The following is a 15,932-nucleotide window of genomic DNA, read 5'->3' as shown; positions in this document are numbered from 1 at the left end:
CGGTTTACATTGGCATGATGTTACTCTATGGCAGGAGTTCGAATACTGTTAAAGGGAAAATGGAGTGAAATACACCTCAGTCTTGCCCTACCATCTGGTATAGTAGAGTAGGGCAGATGCATGTCAGTACAGACTTTGAAGGCATTGATGTTACAAGCTTAAGTGCAGATCAACAGGGACTCTCGCTAAAAATTTTCTATTCTTGTAGAGAGACACACAAAACGTAGAATGACACGTACATCTGCTGAACTGAGTTGTTTAGTGTGGCAGTCGGGAATATTTCAGTTTACTCAACAAAATGTCAAAAGTATCATGCAAAATACAACAGAAAATATTTAAAATTAAAACAAGCTAAACTGTAGAAATGTCTTGTTAAAGATGAGAGACAAGCTGATCTACTAGGTTGGTAGAAAGACTACAGGAGTCCTATATTTAGGGACAGCTTGGCGAATGCATATTTGAGACCATGGCAGTCAAATGCATTCAGGATTTGAGGCACTAGGATTCTGAGAAAAGTAACAAGTGCCTGCAGCTGCTGCCAGCTGATTTATGGAGAGGCAATGGTGTTGGACTGAAAGAGGCCACTACTTCATACTAAAGAAAAAGCACTTTGTGGGAGTTGAAGGGGGATGTATATAATTGTTCTCATCTAGACTGTATTCAGCTAATCTAGGTAAAGATGCAAATAGAAGTCTCAATCCCCTGCCTGGGGGGACTGACAACTTGACCTCTGCCCCCATTCATAGGAAATTGTGGTTTTTAAAAGATTTTACAACATTTTAGTCCTACCTAAGTAGCTTGACATTGACAGGTGAGGGAAAGTTCCCAAGCATCACATAAGAAATTAGCATGTAGTTCACAATGTGAAAATGCTACTGAGGTGAAGACAGTGTCTGAAACAGTGACAGTATTTTTCACAAAGGAACCATGGCTTCCACTAGCTGGCACAAGAAAGAACACAATTTGTTCTCTGGTAGGAATGAGGAAGCACAAGGCACTTCCCATCTATTCAGCCATTGCTGGTCAATCTGTGTCTCATGCAATGAGAACCATTGAAACTTTCATATTTGCTACTTCATGGCAACTGCAGCTCTGTAATAACTCCGGTTTTTGTAAGTATAGGAAGGTACCACAGATACCGCAAGTTCCTGGGGTGGTGAAATTTGTCTTCAGTGGCACCCCTGTAGATGTCAGTTTTAAAGGTGCTTCTTAAGACAGGTGTGAAAAAGGTGGAAGCTTCTGAATAGAAGAACATACGGAGTTAAAAATCTGAACAAGGGGGAAATCTTACCTGTTGTGAATTTACTCTTGTTTTGTTGAGTAAGGTATAGCAACCCAACTTTAGTGAATAAGTCTTTCTAGAACAAATCTGTATACAAGTTTGACAATCAAACCTGCCCCTGCTGTGGTGACATGAGAGAAGACATGACTCAAAATTCTGCAGACTCCAAAAATAAGTAAAACGTTTGCCAGGCAAGAGAAAGATGTGATTTGATGCACCTTTTAAGAAGAAAATTGAAGCTATACTTCCATTTGATTGAGACATTAATCCTAGAAAATTGACTCCTCCAAATAACCTGAAACTATGCCAGTCTTCTCCCTCTGATATGAGAAGTCAAAACCACATCAAGGGAACAAAAATCTATCTTCTTGTCCAAATGTGAACCATTTCAAGAGAAAACACAAACCAAAGAGGGATTTGAATTTGAAGCACAAAAACTAGTAACCTCAGCAAAGAAATAAGATGTTTGTCTCCAACTAAAAGTGAGGCAGAGTACGGCAATTGACAGTAATATGGCAACTATAATTTGGATCACAAACCTTTCAAGAAGCAGTAAACAGTGTTATACAATTTCTTGATGAGAAGTGGGCATGTTGTTGACCTGAGCAATCTAAGATATTTCTACTGCTCTGGATATTCAGAGCACATGACATTTCCATTGAGTGCTCTTGTTCTGTTTGCTGAAGTGTTATATGGCTGTTTCATTCAGTGGCTAAAGTTACACAGAAGCCAAAGCAGAGATCCCAACCATGCAGTCACAAAGGGTCCTGGGGAAACATTACAAACAAAATGGATGCTACAAATATTGAACACAGTAGTAAAGAGAGGTGGTCTCACTGCTAATATTTGCAGTTTTATTGCACACGATAGTTGCCTGAACAACACAGAGTCACCAGATGGTGCTATTAGACTTGCAAGCTTTGTTTATGGACTGTATAGGCAGTCAGACCTTGGAGAAATTTCTCATTGTAATACAGTTCTTTATAGAAACTGTGCAAATTACTTTACTTAGGAAGGGGGAAAAATCCAGTGCACAGCTATAAAATTGGGAATAACTGGGTAGGTGGTAGTACTGCAGAAAAGGATCTGAGACTCATAATGGATCTCAAATTGAATGAGAATCAGTGTGATGCTGCTGCGAAAAAGTGAATATCAATCTGGGGTGTATTAACAGGCGTGTTGTATGTAGGACACAGGAGTTAATTGTCCTACTTTACTCAGCACAGCTGAGGCCTCAGCTGGAGTACTGCATCCAGTTCTGGGCACCACACTTTAGGAAAGATGTGGACAAACTGGAGGGAGTCCAGAGGAGAGCTACAAAAATGAGTAAAGGTTTAGAAAAACCCTAACCTATGAGGAAAGGTTATAAAACTGGACATGATTAGTCTTGAGAAAAGACAACAGTGGTGGGGGGGACCTGGTAACATAGATGAAGACTTAAGGGCTGTTATAAAGATCATGATTTATTGCTCTCCCTGTCCGCTGAAGGTAGAAACAAGTAGTCATTGGCTTATTCTGCAGCAAGGCAGATTGAATTAGAAAACTTTACCTAATATCTAACTGAGGATAGGTAAGCTCTGGAAAGGATTCCAGGGGAGGTTGTGGAATCCCCCCTTTCATTGAAGGTTTTAAGAACAGGTGAGACAAACACCTATCAGGGATGATCTAGGTATCCTTGGTCCTCTCTCAGAACAGGGGACTGGTCTTGATAATCTCTTGAGATCTTTTCCAGCCCTACATTTCTAGGATTCTTGGGTACTACCAGTTAAGTTATATTATTGCCTTAGTCTCTCTGACTTAATTATTTAAGCACAGAGCTATTGCCTATGGTACAAAAATATTACATGACATTACAAATGTTCAGTGCTTTCTTGTTCTAGATGTCAGCTAATTAGCAAATCTCTTCAGTCCTAATGTTCTCTTCAGGTGTAAAAATGCACAAGAGGAGACATTAAATAACTTAGTGGCATTAGAATCAATAAATTTTAGCCTCATAAATGACTGAGGTGCTTTTGAAAATGTTACCCAACATTCTTATTTATGAGAAGCAAGCCCATCAAAACAACTGTAAAACTGACCATTATTATGTGTTTTAGCTTCTTGCTCTGCATAGGCATAAACCTCTTAGCACCTGGGGAAATAATCAGGTTACTAACACATTCTACTTTTGGGATCAACTCTAGAATCATCCCTGTTGCTGGATTCATTACTTGCTTGCTTTTTTCCTAGAGGCAAAATAAGATCAAGTCAGGAGAGGAAATCCACAGATTTCGGTGGCTGTTAATACAGCTCTTGATATCATGTGGTAATGCAGCACTATGTCATCTTTGGGCCACCAGTCACAGAAAGAAGAGAAATGTGGGCCAAGAGAAGAAATGCATCTAAAAAACAGTTCATGTTCCCAAGCAGGCCCACAGCCAACCAAACAAAGATTTGCATGAATAATTTGCAGAAATGGGTGAAAGCACATCCCAGTGTTCTTGGGACTCTGCATTGATGTAAATACAAAGAAAATGTTGAAATACCCAGTGCAGTTTTTTCCATTGTAGAGTTTAAGGCATTTCAAAGTAATTTTTTCTGTATGCAGAGTCAAGGTACTATTATGTCTTCCTACTCTGGTCCCCCAAGAGAAGGGGTTTGCTAGGGGGAGAGAGATCTACTAGGTTACAACTACATTACAATTAAAAACACCCACAACTGGCCTGCATCAGCTGCCTTGGGCTTCCAGGGCTGTAAAATTGCCATGTAGATGTTTGGGACCATGCCACCCCCCACCCCAAAGGGTCCCAGAGCTTAGGCTGGAGCCTGAACATCTACACTGCAATTTTACAGCTCCAGTCTGAATCAGCTGACAGGCCAGTGGCAGGTGTTTTCAATTTCAGTGTAGACATACCCTTGAAGTAGAAGAGGCAAGTGGACTCCCAGTGGAGACACCTTCCTCCCTCTTAGCAGCTCTGGCACTAGACACCTAAATTCTATTGAAATCAATGGGAGTCAAGGACAGACACTTCTGAAAATCCCAGTAGGTATCTATTTGCATTTTTAAAGGTATCTAGGCCTCTAAAGATCTAGCACTTCTTTCCTACCGCCATTTTAAATTGAAAAATCCCATTCTTCACCATTATCTGTATATCTCTGTATTCCAATGGGGAAAATAGCTGTGTTTTTATTATAATGACAGATTGAGTTACATGAGATTACAAAGCACATATGATTTTAAGTTCATTTGCCTGCTGTAACCCCACCTGGTTTAAATGCCACTCAAGTTTTAAAGTCTAATCCTGAGCTTGTGTAAATTGGAGCTATGCAAATTTATTTCAGCTGAGGATCTGACCCTTAATTATTTTGAATAGAACATATGAGCAAAAAGTTCTTAGAATGACGTCCACATCATAGGGGGAGGGGGAGATGGGGAGGAGGAGGGAGAGAAAAAGAAGGAGGAAGGAATTTGAATGATGTCTCACTCTCCAAATAAGATTTAAACAGAAGTATTTCACTAAACTTACACACAAATTGGACAATACATTAGGATCTATAGCAAAGAGATAGCTGTGTTTTCAGGCAGAATTGATTACTTGTTATGGGAGGCAGACTTACCAACTCTAGAGAGAACAGATGTTGACTGGCATAATGCCCTCTTCATGCAAATAAATACATTACATGCCATATAAGACTTTAAACCAGGAGAAATTATCTTGGCTGAAAATATTTTTACTTGGTTTTTTTGCACTATTTATTTTGTTGAACAGAACTGGGATAAAGTATTTGAGGAATTTCTAAAGAAAAAGTGAGATGCTCAGATTCATGTTAGTATTTGCTATTTTTATGGGTTTTATATGAATAGCTCTTTATATGTGCATAGACTGTTTTACTTGAGAGGAAAAGCCAGGATGCATGGCTGGTAGACTAAACGGTGTTGCTGGCACTGATCCATAGCGACCAGAGACTGAAGGACAGCACAAACACACATCAGACAGTAGAATTATTGTGTGGGAGGGTTAACACTCAAGGGTGCCCAAACCTTCGTAGAAGTGGGGGGCCAAAGCCATAGTGCCCCCTCCCTCTCCATGACTGCTGCTTTGGCAGTGAGCCAGCTGCCCTATCTTCTGGCACCACAGTGGCTTCTGGTGGGTGAAAGGTATAATTGCAGTGCCTCTCTAGCAGAATCTATTATTCTGTGGGGAAAAGAAATCTGCGGGGGACATGAATTTTGTGCTTATGTTTCTTTTGTTTAAAAAGGGGGATGGGGGCATGACTCCCTGGCCCCCTGGTTCTAGTGCAAGTGTTGACATTTAAAGGGTATCACATTTATATGCTTTCCACATCACACATGCTTTTAACAGTTCATATCTTAACATCAAACCTGTACTTAATTCCCTGTTTACATTTTTAAAGAGCAATTCTGTAGGGCACAAAGATATTGATTTCTTTTGGAGCCTCAAGCTTCATTAAGATTTTTAATTTGGCTGATGGAGAAAGGTGATGCTACCATATTACGAGTAGCATCAGCAGAAGACCTGCAAAAGAAAGAAACTAAGTTATAATGGTCTAGCAACAATATGTATACGTGGAAAAAAATTCTAAAATATGAATGTGATAGGGGGGCCAAAAGGGAGGCAGCCATCTAGCACTTAATTGCTGTTCATTGGGGCAGATGGGATTATTATCCTGATACTAGTGTACATGATATCTTCTCTGAGCTTTGATTTCAGTTATTTTGCTAATTCCTCTCCCTCTCAAATCGCTCCTTTATTCATAATGGGTGGAACTCCTTGTCAGGAGCAAAAAAAAAAAAGTACATGACTGTAGAAAAGTGTTCCCATCCATCACTGTTCTTTGAGATTCTGGGAAGGTGCAAGGGCTATGAAAACCCAAATGAATCCGGGCTGTAAGAGGAATGTGCTTTGGAAATTTGGATGCTTTCCTTATAGTCAAATACTTAAAAGAGCACCCATAAAAGAGGCACACACTGAGGTTGAGATTATTTGTTCAGTGTTTTCTTTTACCTAGCAATAATTGCTAACATATGCTAACTACAAGCCTGGCGCTGTAAAAAAAAAAAAAAAAACTTCAGTCCTGCAGGAAGAGGCTGACAAAGAGGAAACATGATAAAAATATACAAAATAATGAATGGCATAGAGAGGGTAGAGTGGCAATTTCTGTTCACACACAAAATACAAGAATATGGGAACACTCAAGACTGATTAAAATAGTTTTCAAGCCACACACAAATTAGCCTGTGGAACTCATTGCCACAAGATAGCTTTGAAGCTAAAAGCTTGGCAGGATTAAAAAAGGATTGAACATTTATAGGAAAACAAGACTATCCAGATTTGTAATAGAAAATATTTTAAAAAATGCTTTGGAAAAGATATAAATCTCCAAGGCAAGCCTCAGGGCATAAACCAAACTATAATCCTTTGGGATTTAAGCGGACATTTTCTGAGGGGGTATAACTGCCTGCTTCAGGATTTCTTTCTCCAAAGCAGTTTGTATTAATTGCTGTTTGAAAAAGTATACTGGACTAGATCGGCCATTAGTCTGACTCAGGATGGCAATTCCTGTTCTTTATTTTACAGGAACTCAATACTAGTCAGTTGAATTCACCCTGCAGGGCAGGAAATCTTCTGCAGGACAGATGGAATTTTAAGCATCCAGCACCATAAAGTTACCTACCCTGCTAACTCATGGAGCTGATCCATGGTATCACTGCTATGTTCTGCTACATGGCATTGGAGCCTTAACATCACTCACTGTATTCCTTTGACTAAAAAGTGGGCTTTTTCTTTTTAATAAAAGATGCCAGCACACTCTAATCCAGACCTGTGGACTGACTGCAAGCAGAATGAGACTCACATTTCCTCTTGCACATCCACAAGGGTAGGCTGTGCAGGGAGCAGAAGAGAGCCACAATCCACCTCACCCCAAGAGAGCTTCATACTGGCACACACAAGTCTCACTCTGGCTTGGAGATATCCAGGAAACAGCTGTGGGATGCACAGACATATCAGGGGACGCTTAGGAACTTTATGTGAAATAAAAGCAGCTGCCTAAGCTAGATTTGGCAGGGACAGTGTGAAGCTCACTGAGGTGACTGCATGAAGAAACCAGTGGCTCCAACTTCTGCTCTGTAGCTTTTTATTTTATTTAGTGATGTTATCTTACACCACTGTGGATTCAGCTCTGGTCGGTACTGTTTCAAGCTCAACAGATAAGCGAAAACAGTTGATGCTTTCATGAAGATGCATAGAGTGTGTTAGTTATAGTCAAAATTACAATATAGAAGAGGACTCCTGGATTGGGCAAAATTGGGTGTGCCCATGGAAAACCACAGCAGGGACCATCCCTCTACTGATGATCGATAAGTATTTAGGAATAAGTATGTATCAAGTATCTAAGTGAAGCAGGGCCGAAATGCAAGGCCTACAGGCTCAGGCCTGTAATACTTTAGACCCAATTTGGGAGCCCTCTTTTACTTTGTAATTTTGACTACACCTAACTCTATGCATGTGGATGAAAGCATCAACTCTCTTTTCCTTATATGCAGAACCAAAGGCCCGGTTATAGTAGCAAATGGCAAACAAAGATGATTTTGTAAAGGATATCTAAAGCCTCATGCTTTAGAACTTAAGCCAACCTCTAATTCTCCAGAGATAGAAGACATTTTTCCCCAGGGGTAACTATGTATTTCAGGGTATCTTGCACCTTTTTAAAATGCCTCTGGCCAGGAGAGTGAAATGGATGGACACTGGTTTCTTCTATTATGTTGATTCCTATCTTCCTGTGCCCTAGAAGTTTTACAGCAGGAGTTCTCCAACTTTTTTTGGTGGGACCCCCTTTGAAAATATTTCAGGCTGTGACAACCCATTGCCTCAAAAAGTGATGAACCCCCCCATGCCACGCCACCTTCCCTCATGTCATGCCACCCTTACTTCTGCATTGCTGCTGGGGGAAGCACTGCCTTCAAAGTACCCGGCCAACAGCTGCTGGTCTCTGGCCACCCAGCTCTGAAGGGCTCTGGCTGTCAGCCATGCACACAGCTGACAGCCACAGGCCCAGCATGCAGGGGGGCTGACAGCTCCCGACTCCCCATAATAACCTCACAACCTCTTGAGGGGTCCCCCACCCCCACTTTGAGAACCCGTGTTTTACAGTTTTCCAACTTTCTTAGAATGAGGGGTGGGGACATGAGGGCAAAAGGGAGATACAGACACCAGGAGAAGAGTTTTCCCCTGCTAGCTACTTGTCACATTTCATAGATGCTTCCTTTACCTTAGCCATTTATTTGCTCTCTAGCTATGTCCTTTTAGCTTCCTGAAATTATTTTTCAATTATTTCCAATGTCTTACTTATCTACTCATCGCTCCCATTCCCCTCCCACTGTCAAGACAGCTTCTTTGTGTGCAGCGCTGTTGTTTTACAGAAGCCACTCCCTCCTCACACTTTTCTCCCTGCTCTACATGCTACAGTGAGCTCCCTTTACTGGTGTCTGCATTTCTGCAGAACACCATTCACATTCTGACATATGCGACCTCTAAAGTAACTTGTGTGTGTTGCACGTAACCCTAAAATAAACATTTATTTCAGAGTTAGGTGCGTCCTATCTGCAAATAACCTCATTTATCCAGACAAATTTATTTTAATGATCATTGTATAGATACCAGTCTCAGCACACTCTACAATACCATCTGTCAGTTGCTCTTGTATTATGCATAATTTAACATAGCCCAGTGTTACTCCGGTTTTTTTATGTTGCCAAATTCCCACACGTGTTTCTACATACTTTGACAAGTGTGTTATAACCATTACATAAAATATTATACAAAGATTTAAAGTCAGGCTTTTTTGGTTACATGATGTTGAGCCAAATAACTTCTTTGACACTATCAGTTGCACAATTATAGATTTGGGCAATGCAGATATTTTCCCCAAACGCTGTTTGAACATTTCCTGATAATTTCAGCATCCAGGGGTATATTTGCAGATTGGTGTGAGGTGAGAATTAGATGCATTGCTCCCCTTCCTGCTAATGGATTTAACTACCCAATTCTTCCTGCTCCATGAAAAAAGTTTTATCTTTTGTGAGAGTAAATTATTTTTTATGGACTTATCTTTTTATTCATTTAGTTTTTGGCTCAGTTTATATCCTGTTTTGATAAGTATGGAAAAAAAAGAGGTTACTTTCTACTATTTGAAGTTCTTGTAGCTCAAAAAACATTCCATAGAGACTGATGTAACTTTGCCACATATTATTCATAGGACTGCAGTTGCTATATTGGAAAAGATCACTATGGTCCTGTGTCCAGTATCCTGTGTTTCAGAAGAGATGCAAGAAATTCTGCAGTAAGCAGCTATGGGATAACTTGGTTCCAAGGAAAATTTCCTCCTAACCCACAGTAATTAGTGGTTGGCTTCAGTCCTGAAGCATGAAGGTATATAACCCTTATTTAGATCTTGGCATACTGTAGGCTATACATTCATACTTCCACAACTGGAGTATGTATTCTTTTGTTTTCTAATCCGAAATTCTTTAGAACAGAATTGCAACTTCATTCAATAGTTGGCTATTTTTTAGGAAAGATGAATGCTGGCTGGCTAAGAACTGCTTTTGAAACTTACGAAGAACAACTGACTAACATCAGTACTTAGGGCCCATTTCAATACCATTGAAATCAATGAGTTTTGTCACGGACTTCACTTGGAGCAGGATCAGATCTTAAGTCACTAATGCACTTAAAGCACTAAATTGGTTATTAGTGGAGGAAAAAAGTTGGCAAATGCTAAAGTTTTATCAATGATTTTTTTAAAAACATGCAGTAGCACAAATCTAGCCACCAGCCACTAATTGTATAGATCTCCAGGGGTGATGTTCACAACTCCTAGTAGAGAGGGCCTTGTGCTGTATAAATAGCCACTGGTCATTATTCCCATTTAGATAGAAACTCTGCAAATGGTATAAGAATAAAGAAAATCCCCAGAAGATTCCAATTGCTATAGGAATATATATAAAAAACAAACAGCATTGAAAGTTATGGAGAAGTAGGGGACTTCTTGAATATTATAATTTGATAGTGGAAATATTTTAACCAAATAAAATCATTCAAGAAGGCTGTTTTAACAAATACTTTTTCCAAAATATATTCTGATTTAATAAAAAATTACTGTCTTTTGACAGGTTAAAAATGAAAACTATGTACAATTTTTCATCTTTTTTGGTGGGAAAGATGCCCCTCTCACATTTTAACTTTTTTCCACTAGGGAAAGGGGAGGGAGATGTAAGTAAAAAGTGAGTGTACATTTTCTGTTCCCCCACACCCATAACATTAATTTTCAAAATGTTCAAAAAATGTCATTGCTAAATTTGATTGAAAGTGAAATATATTGTGAAAAAATATGAACAAAATTGAATCCCCCCCCAATATTTTTTGTTAAATATACTTACCTCTTTTCAATCAGCTCTAATGAGAATCATCATTTTTCTTCCTTTTTAAAAAAATGTGCTTAATATGTGCTGAACTAATACTATTGGGGTAGAAATATCTTTTACTCTCTCTGTGTAACAGTATACAGCATAATAAAATGCCCTTCAAACAGAATGAGAATCCACTCAATTTATGTTTAACTAAACACAGTTTCAAAATAGAGGATTGACTTCAGTGAAAACAGAGTTAGGCCAATCTGAGCATTGATTGCTTTTGAAAATTCTATCCAATAGAGTTCAAGGACCTGCTCTCAATAGTATGGGTGATTGTATTTTATTCTTTAAGAAATACTTATGCCAAACTATCTTTTTGCCCAGTCTAACAATTCTTGCTTGAGCACTAGCATATTTTAGATTTAGGATTAAACAGTTCTCATTTAACAATCAAAAATCCCTTTTTGACTATGGTGATTTTAGAGGACATTGAGAACATTAGTTCCAATTATAAGCACCTAAAGTATTTTATTGTTAAAACAATGGCTAAGAATTACCAATGTCACTGGAATGGAAAGGACTGATGGATGATCAGTCAGATATCTGCATACTACATTTCTGCTGATGTGATGTCTGGTTTGGTCCTTTATAAAACAGATTTGAAATCCTGATCCATGTTAGAGTCTGACCAAGACACTCAGGGTCTTAAGGTGGAAGTCTCAAAAGTAGTCTCAATGTATCCTGAGCAGTATAATCCCAAGTACTGTACAATCCTAGGACTATATTGTAAGGTAAGCCATTGTAGCTAAGCCAGAATTTAATTTTTATTTTAACCCCTAGTTTTCAGGGCTTGGATCTCTCTGAAACATTCATCTTTCAGGCTGAAATTTTCCAGACTGGATCTCTGCCTGAAGGCAATTTTGTTTGGGAAAGTTTATGCAACAAAGGTTCTGATATTTGAGGATACATGGATAGTGAATAAAATACACGATCTCCATTACGTTATAAAACAACGCAACTTTTTAGATCAAATCTACAGCAGAAATATCTTGCAGCAGAAAATTCATATTTTTACACGGAATTAGCCCTTATCAAGTCTTTCAAAAATATCTCCTCTGAAACATTGGATCAGCCATAAGACATTAAAGAGAACACTCTGTATAGGCAGGGTACCTCTTGAATTGGGGTTCTCCCACAGAGGGCCTGATCCAGAGCACATTGACTTCCATTGGCTCAGGATCTGACCCTTAGCTAATAAAATATGCAGCTAAGGACTGAGCCTACATGCATAGCTAAACTAGCCAGGTAGTCTACTCCTTTATGCTCATCCCCTGCACTCTGACTTAGCTAGGATTCACATGCATATGTCTAGGGAAATACAGGGCCTGGTTAAAAAAAGTCCCTGTCAACATGGTCCTTTTGTCTAAAGGAACGTACAGAAACTGATATCCAGGTGGTCCTCAGAGCCACTTCTGTCCTCTTCACTGAGCTGAGTAAGACATTGTACGTCACAACTCCTTTTCAGTGGGTGTGAGGTTGGAGGAGATAGTTTAGCAACCTACACACCAGTTCAAATACAGGCCTGGTCGGCTCAGACCCCCTTTCTCAAGCATGACAAACTGCCAAGGTCATAATAGATCAAGAACAATGAATTTTCAAGACAAGCTCATCGTGCAGTTTGTAAAAGCAGAGGTTTGCACTGGTGTTGCTGGACAAAACAACCCCTTGCCCTGCTGTCAGGGTCTTGTGTGCCAGTTGGTGGCTACTGACCCGTCACCTCAGAGCCTGGTGCAGCGCCATAGTGCTCAACGGATAAAATACAAAAAGTGCTTTGAGACGAGAGAGACTATATGCATAGCAAATATAATTACAGTGGATTCTAGCTCACTGGGACGCAGTATGTTAGGCCAGCTGGATAACTGGGACGTCTCCCAGGAAACTGATTTAGCCTAATGCAAGGGAATAGCAATAACTGTTGGTTAACTGAGACAATGTTGGTATAAATCTAGATAGTGCCAAGTAGCTTAATGGTGATTAACCAGGTGCTAATCTTAAGCCTGTTGCCTTCTGCACACATAGAATGAGGCAGGCTGTTAGCACACAATCATAAGCAGTTTCTCAAATAAATTATAACACGGCTTACCACAGGCGCATCTCCTTGTTGCAAGACATGGCAACAGTCCGTTAGTCTGCCAACAGTCACTCTGGTGGTGATCCTTCCTGTAACTCAGCCCTCCGGTCAAGCCACGACTTAGTTCTCCCCTTCTGGAGTAACAGAAAGTCTCACATAAAACAGGCTAATGTCCTCACAGAAGCAACTTTGGTCGCAACTCTAGGCTCATGTCACTTTACCAGTGGCTGGGAGGGAAACCCAGGCTGTTCAACCACATCAGGCTCCAGCCCATAGACCCTATAACCAACAACCAAGGTCTGCACAGTCCCACACCTTGTTGTTATTTCCCTGGTCTCCTTCTCACCCAGCTGTTCTAAGGCTTCTTCCTCACAACTTCTCTAGGCTGACTCTCTTTTCAGGACTAAGAGCCCATGATTTATTGCTATGCCTGTATCTATCACAATATCTCTCTACCCCCTTAGAGTGACCAGCAATTTTTTTCCTTTCAAACCCCTTCTGCTAGAAACTTCCTCTCCTTTTACTAACCACTCTGCTCCCATCCAGCTGGGCTTCATGATTAATTAAAGGCTGTCTCTCCCTTCAGGTGTAGCCAGTTGGGCCCACATGAACCCATTCAGAGCCTGTGTGGTACATACACCACCACAGTCCTATTAATTTTTGAATCACCTATGTGTGATCTCATTGCACTTTTCCGGGTATGGGAAGTGACAAAATTAAAGACAAATTTTCAACATCCTGTTAAAGAGATGTGACTTGATGAAGTGCCTAGGTTATATCCCCCTTGTTTAGAAGGGACTGCCAATTAATCAGAAGGGGCTTCAACCTGCATTCTGATTGAGCCAAAGGAACAAAGCACACTGCTCACCAGGGTTTTCAGTAGTGCCAAAAGGTAACTGCAATAAACCAGGTGAGTATAAGTATTTACATGTTTTGCAACATCTAAGGCAGGCAGCAACCAAATCACCCAAATCTTACTCTCTTAACAGTTGTCTAGTGATTACATATCCCTAAAATGGAAATCAGCCCATTTGCTGTGTTTGATGATCTTTTTATTGGGGGGGCTAGGTTACTTTCCAGCAGAAGAATAGATCTCATGTTCCTTAAAACAGAACGGAATTTGCTTTTCTATTGCTGCTCTTGGTAGGGTGCTCCACAAGTTTATAACCCATGGGGGAAAACATTTTGCTTCAATTCTATTTTTAACTGCTGTTTGTTTATTTTTAATTGCTCTCCTAGTGTCCTGGGGTTTATCATTGATTTTTATCTGCCTGCTTTCTCCTGCTTAGTATGCTGAAGGCTTTGGTTATATTTTTTGGCTATATATGCTCTTTTAACCCTCTATTATCCCATATAACTGCTTGCAATTTGTAGCAATCCTTTGTATTTAAGGAAGGGTGCATTAATATAACTGAAGTTATGAGAGTATAATACAAAGGGAAGGTGCTATGTGAACACCAGCAATTTCCTTGGGGCAACTGTCTATATTATATAGCATCTCAGGGAAATAAATACCATGAAATGAGGAACTTCTGCCCCAAGGTTACCTAGAGAACCTTGTGATTTATATGTAGCAGGATAATTTAAGTGTGTCTTAAATGTGCTAAACTTCTCTGCAAAGTGACACCCACCAGCTTTAAACATACCTTTTAAGATCACTGAAAAATGTATCTGTAATTCCACTGGAGGGTTCATTTTTATAAAGACTTCTCACAATACGAGCAAGTAAATTTCAGGGGAAAATTCAAAATAGATGTGGGTTCTGTGCTATCATGATCTTTTAAGAGATTCCACTCTTTCATTTTAAAGAAACAGGTAGGTCTGCAGTGGGGTAAACTGGAATAGTTCCATTGACTTAACTTACATCCACTGAGGATCTGGCCCAAAGTTTCTGTTCTCTGCAGAATTAACTTTTCCTGCCTTAGCAAACATATAAAACTTTCTCTGCTCCGGCTAAAAAATATTGGCAGCAAAAGAATGAAATTCACTTCTGCACTCAACCCAGTGGATTAACTATTAAAGGAGTTATGACCAGTTTCTCACTAACATTAAATATATAATTATATTATATAAACTCAACTAGAGTTAAAGAACATTTTTAAACAAAAGTCTAGAATGTGATCTCATTTAGACAGGTGTAACTTCATTGCAGACCTGGGTAAATAATTCACAATGAATAGTATATTTGATTAACCTTGGGTTTGTTTTTTTTTGTTTTTTTTTTTTAAATCTTAGGCCCAATACCAAGGCAGAGTCTCATTGACAGGGACTTTAATAATACTAGTGGATCCACACAGGGAGACCCCTACACCCAGCAAGAGCCCAATTGACCTTAGTGGATCTGATAGCAGGCTGAAATGTTGGACTGTAAACTCTTTTTTGTGCATGAACTTTTTATGTCTTGTCAAGTGCCTTTCGGGCACTATATAGTGACAAATAACAACTTGGAGTAGTTTAGTAATCTCGCAAATGTATTTGCTTTTCAAAATTAGCTGGTGAATAATTTCTAAGAATAATTCTTATTCTGTAGGTTGTTTGTGTCAGATTGTATTCCCCTTGTTCATGATGAGTAGGGTTCTACTCCACAAGCAGCACCAATGAAGTCAATAGGACTATTTGAGGAATTAATGTACTGTGCAATGTGAGAACAACAATCTAGCCCTTTGTAAAGTAGTTCTTGGTGAGTATTCAATATTTGAAATTTGAGTTGTGTTGGTTAATTTTTCCAGAACACAAATCACACGGCGTTTTGTTCCCTTATAGAAACAGAACTCTTTCTGGTATGAATACAAGGACAAAATTCACTTTCTGCGAATATTTTCCAATATTTCTTAAAATGCTTTATTCCTGTGGAAAGTCCATGAGAGGAAAGTCATTTGCTAGAATATTTATGGAAATCAAAAACAACAAAGGGGAAAAAATATAGCTGAAAAAATGCAGTTTGCGCAAACATAAACAGTAAATGTTTTGAAGTACTCAACCACCTCTACTCCACTGACTTCAGTGGAATTCTTTTGGAATGGATCAGAATTTGGCTTAATGTTTCCATGCTCTCTATTTCCAGTTATTGAATATAACTAGAAAATGACTGAGGTTTTCACTGC

General features: G+C 39.4%; 1 protein-coding gene across 4 annotated transcripts in view; it reads right to left on the bottom strand.

Annotated features, from left to right (window-relative positions):
- The window catches only part of SPATA16 (spermatogenesis associated 16), a 175,842-nt gene extending 162,500 nt beyond the window's left edge, over positions 1-13,342 (bottom strand). Inside the window, exons 1-3 of one of the 4 annotated variants that reach the window (XR_010917718.1) lie at positions 12,841-13,342; positions 7,139-7,269; positions 4,425-5,799 (exon numbers count right to left, since the gene is read on the bottom strand). The gene's annotated coding sequence lies outside the window, so the exon portion shown is untranslated. Of the gene's footprint in view, positions 1-4,424; positions 5,800-7,138; positions 7,270-12,840 lie in introns of those variants that run through there. The other 3 variants (XR_010917716.1, XR_010917717.1, XM_067536563.1) reach the window with 3 other exon arrangements.
- Between the last annotated feature and the right edge of the window lie 2,590 nt (positions 13,343-15,932).

This window comes from Emydura macquarii, unplaced genomic scaffold (assembly GCF_026122565.2).
Source record: "Emydura macquarii macquarii isolate MOO-44397 ecotype Brisbane River unplaced genomic scaffold, CSIRO-AGI_Emac_v2 contig_3603, whole genome shotgun sequence".
In the NCBI taxonomy this organism is placed as follows: domain Eukaryota; kingdom Metazoa; phylum Chordata; order Testudines; family Chelidae; genus Emydura; species Emydura macquarii.
The sequence above is the reverse complement of the archived record's forward strand: the minus strand, read 5'-3'. Positions and strand labels throughout refer to the sequence as shown.